Genomic DNA, 5,373 nt, shown 5'->3' on the forward strand with positions numbered 1-5,373 from the left:
TTAATATCACCAACCATTCCCATTTTATTTAGGTGTATCCATATAAATGGCCCACCCTGTATATAGTCGTAGCATAAAGTATAAATGTCGTTTTTACCGCACGGTGAACGCAGTAAAAACAAAACACCCCCCCCCCCCCAAAATGGAGGAATCGCTGTTTTTTTCCCATTCAACCCCACAAAATGTTTTTTCAGTTTCCCAGTACGATACAGTACAATAAATGGTGCCATAAAAACGACAAATCGTCAGGCAAAATTCAAGCCCTCTTACGGCTTTATCGACCGGAAAACAAAAATGTCATGGCTTTTGGAAAGTGGGGAGGAAAAAGCGAAAATTAACATCCGAAAAATGGCTGCGGCGGGAATAGGTTTGCACACATTGTTACAAACCTGATTTTACTTTGTCATTGTGTGTAGATGGATACAGACAAAAAAATAAATATCAATTTTAATTAGGGTCTTGTGGCCATGCTGTAAAATGCAGATGTAAACATTGAAGGTTTCATTCAATTACTGCAAGCAAAGGAAAACCGTGATGAAACTGTAATCAGAAAGTAAATTAAAAAACTCCAGAACTTTGCATTATATAATGAAGATTTATTTGCTGAAACTAGATTACCCCTTTAAGTGAAAATATTAAAATTGCATGGAAAAATCTTCAGATTTCCTGATACTGCCAGACAGGTCTAATGAACCATAATCAATGCAATTTTTAAGCCTAGACATAGGATGTTAAATACAGTAATTGCATATCCTTTTCCCGTCTCTGGGATGTGCTCAGTTTCTGGAAGGATATGCCGAGTGTATTAATTAACGCATTAATCAAAGCTTCTGGAAAGTCCTGTTTAATTAAGATTATCGAAGTGGTCTCTTAGTGATAAGGATGCAGAGTCTTCATTCAATCACAGTCACGACCAAATGAGACTTTGGGCTATTTTTACAAGTTTCAGAGGCAGAAGGATATCGCACTCACTAGAGGTCATCCACCAAAATGTCTCATTTACGCGTAGTAATACCATTGAATATTGGTCTGACCCAATACAGTGGCCGCAGCGCTGTCAGGCCGGGTTTGACTTGGCAAAAATACAGTCACCTTTAGGCATAGATATTAAAGGGAATGTGTCGCTAGAAATTATTATTTATTTTTTTAGTTCAACAATTATTATTTAAGTGATTACACATTGTTTTAATTTTTTCACAAGTCAGGAAATATTATAAATTAGATTCTAATTTATAACATTTCCATGTGCTGGTCGCTAGAGGGAGCAATTCCCAAAATTGCAGCATGGTCAATGTGGTAAAGCAACCTCATTGCTTTATACTGCAAATTTGTAGTATACACACTCGTTCTAGTGTCCTCACACAATCCCCCCCTCCCTTATTCTGGCTAGTGCCAGGAGAAGGAGAGGATTGAATCTTCAAACCTCCTACACTGTGTGCCGCCATTTTCTGAGCGAATGCACAGTGTAGGAGGATTAGATACAGGGCTCAGCAGACAGTATAGCACGAACATAAACAAACATAATACACACATCACATACACGAACATAAATTACCTGCTCCTGCCGCCGCTGCCACCTCGGCTCCTATGCCTTGCGCCTTCGCTTCCTTGAACACATGGCCGGAAGCCGCGGCCGGAAGTCGTCATCTTACTGTCCGGCCGCAGCTTCCGGTCCACATGAAAATGGCGCCGGATTTCGCTCTGCTAACAAGCTTCGTTTTGGTCTGTGTGGGAGCGGCGCATTTACCGTTACCACACAAACGGCGTACGCTGCAGTGAATGGAACGGCTCACGTTCGCATTCTCTATGGGGATGTATGTGCCGTATTACGTCTCTGTATGTGTCGTTAATTGACACATACAGAGATGAAAAAAAAATGGCAGCCCCCATAGAGAAGTAAAAGTAAGAAAATAGTAAAAAGTAGAACACAAACACACAAATAAATACATTTTTTTTTTTTTATCATACTAAAAGCAATATGATAAAAAAAAAAAAAAAATTCATGACACCTTCCCTTTAAGGCTGCAACAGCCGGAGCCCCCGCGATTCTACTGAATAAAACTTTGATCACCATAGAATCCTATAAGGATGTTATGTGCAACCATATTAAAGACATATGACACGGTTCTTATTCACATGGCAGGATGTTGAGTTGAGTTTGATGCGGTATATTTAGTGCCAAAAAAACATCAGTGCAAGTCATGGGAATGAAAAAATAAAAAAACAAAAGATTAAAATTTTATTTTTTTACCATGACGGGACGTGATCCTATATTCGGCTCTACATAAACCGTACCTATGCATGAAATATGGGCATCTGAATAAGACTTTACACCAGGCCGGGGGGGGGGGGGGTAAGACTATAGAAGGAAAGAACAGAATTTACATAATTAGCAGAAACCATTGAAGCAAAACCTTACAATTTATTACCTTTGGTAAACCCTCCCTTTAATAACGGGATGTTCTGACCATTGACATTTATGGCATATCCACTCGGCTCTACCCATAATTCACATAGACTTTATGAGGGAGAGTAGAGTGCATGCCCGGACTCCTTCTTCTTTCCCTTTCTCCATTGGCCATTGTGCTTAGCAGATCAGGGATCACTGGACCTCTATTCTCCCGATAGGAAGGAGTTCCAGAGTTTCGGACCCCACCTATCAGATATTTCTGAACTATCCTACAAATATGCCATAAATATTGAGAGTTGGATTAGGCCTCCTGCACACGGGACGGAAATGCTGAAGAATCTCAGTCCAGAACGAACGTGCGGAAATTCTTCAGCATTTACGCAAGATAAATTGACATGCTGCAGATTGAGAATCCGCACCGCAGGTCAATTTCCGCACGTTTTCTGCAGAAGCGTGGATGAGAATTGTTCAAATCTTATCCACTTTACTGCTACTGTAATACGCTGTGGAATTGCCGCAGCATTTCCATCCCGTGTGGAGGGGGCCTTTAAGAGGTTGTCTCATCACAAACACCACCTTTGAGTGCCACTGCTTTTCCAGCTCCCAGAGGAAGCGGACGTTGGCTGCTTATTTCCTCTGCAGCAGCCACTAGAGGGGAAATGTAGCATTACAAGCAGTTTAACAAATGAATGGCCAGACCGGGTCCACTCTACTCTGCAGCTGATTTAAACTTGGCCCATACATACAACAATGCCATGTGCATGAGCCTGTAGCAGGGATCAGTTTTTTTTCAATCCATCATTCCTTGACCTCAGTACCACCTCAGGGGAAATTAAAGGGGTTAACCGTGACCACTGGCCTTAGTGGTGATGCTGCCATGAATGGCATGTGACCGCTGAGGCCAGTGATTGGCTGCAGCAGCACGTGACCAATAAATGGCCTGTAACTGCTGCAGGAGCTTCCAGGACCAGGGGCATGAGGAACAGGGTCTCAGCACTGGAGAATGGGAGCACCAAGAGGGGAGTATCTGCTAGTTTATTATTTTACACACCGCTCTCTGCCCTGCTAACGATTTTGAGAAGTCCTGGATAACCCCATTACATGACAAGATGCGCAATGAAATCAATAGACTGTCTGTGTAATGCAGGAACGTGCCGGGTCCTCCAGAAGAAGTTCTCCACACCGGCTAATTGATGGAGGTCCTGAATAAGGAAGCTCATCTGTTAACTCAGAATTCTCTAAGAGTGGATTCGCACGTGGCGTAAAATTACTCCATGGGTTTGGCCGCCGCGATTCCGCCGCAAAACCGGCACGTAGTACATGCAGTTTTTGTTGCAAATTTGCAGCGGAATTGATGTGCCGTGGAAATCTGCAGAAGTCTGGGGCAAATCCGCATGTAAAACATGCAGATTTTGCATCCAATTCACACCAGCAAAATCTGTGGCGTAAAAATACGCCATGCGGGAATCCTCCCTGATAGGGCATCATAACTTTAGCCGAGTCCATGATGTTTGCATCATTTTTAACCCTACCGTTGGCAGGTTCACATGCAGACTTAAAAATCGTCCCTGGGTAGAAGATCACTTTAAATTTCGTGTGCAAGTCATAGTCGAAGGAATTTACTGCCAAACCTCCGTTACCAGCCTCCCTGCTGCTCAGAATTATTCAGGAGAGGAAATGACTAATTAGTTTACAGCGCAGCAAACATGACAGGCAGTGAACGAACACAGTAAAGAATAACAGATTATGAGCAGTTCACTGACAGCGATGTAATAATCTTATAGACCACGAATGTATTAGAACAGTTCTTCTCGTTATGACCGGCTATATATGTAACTGTCCACTAAACTTCCCATTCCTCTTCTAATCCTAGCAAAGCTCATCTACGTCCAAATAATAACACTTATAAGAGCTTCCGGGTACTTCTGTTCTCTTATAAACACGGCTGCGGGGGTCATTACTGGACCTCCATGTGCGTTGATTTTACCTGGAGACACACAAAAGTTTATTCTTTAAGAACCCATGGGAAAAAATATGGTGGCATGTTCCATTGCACGCTGTATTATGCTGGTATTCTACCCGGGGAAGTATCCTTTCTAGGGGAGAATATGGTGCCTCACGGAGGAGCACATGGACCGTAAAACATATCCATAGGGACTTTGTGTACTGCCATACAAGGTCCGTGCAAGTGGCAATGCCGTGTCCATAGACCCTTAGAATATTTAATGCACACGATGCGTATTACGTGCGGTTTTGCTGCACGTATTTGCGTGCAGGAAAACCGCAGCGTAATACAGTACCAGCGTAGGCAATGAGATTCCAGAGAATCTCAGGTCCGAGCTGTGGTATTTTTCGGGATGTAAATTGACCCGCGGTGCTTATTTTCGAAACCGCGGCATGTCAATTTATCACGCGATTCCATCTCCTTACTTCTGGAGACATACGCAGCAAAACCCACAGCATTAAAACGCTGCAATTCATGCAGCAAAACGTAAAATCCACACCGAAAAACGCATAAAAAAAACTCACCTTCGGATACGTTTTCTTTCTGCGAATCTCTTGCGGTTTCCCGCGGTTTTTCTGTGTATTTTCCGCCACAAAATACGCAACGTGTGCATGTAGCCTTAACGTGTTAAAGCAGCAGTTTTGTGCTCCAGATCATCTCATCTCTCCGGGTGTAAATTAGGTCAAAAAGTTGCAACCATAGTCCGTTACTATGGCTATAGAGCTTAGTCCTCCAGTCAACCCTCACCATATACCTATATACACCTGTGTGTATACACAGACCCTTCCACTGCTATCTGATCTCCCAAATCCTATTTCGATTAATACACAATGGAAAAGCTTTCCTACACTACAGCAGCAATGCCCACACAGGTGCCCTGGAAGCTGGCATAGCCAAGTCCTCCTTTTAGGGTTTCCATTCATTTTCATGGAGGGAGTAGCCTAAAAAAAACAACAAC

The sequence above is a fragment of the Rhinoderma darwinii genome, chromosome 12 (genome assembly GCF_050947455.1).
Source record: "Rhinoderma darwinii isolate aRhiDar2 chromosome 12, aRhiDar2.hap1, whole genome shotgun sequence".
In the NCBI taxonomy this organism is placed as follows: Eukaryota; Metazoa; Chordata; class Amphibia; order Anura; family Rhinodermatidae; genus Rhinoderma; species Rhinoderma darwinii.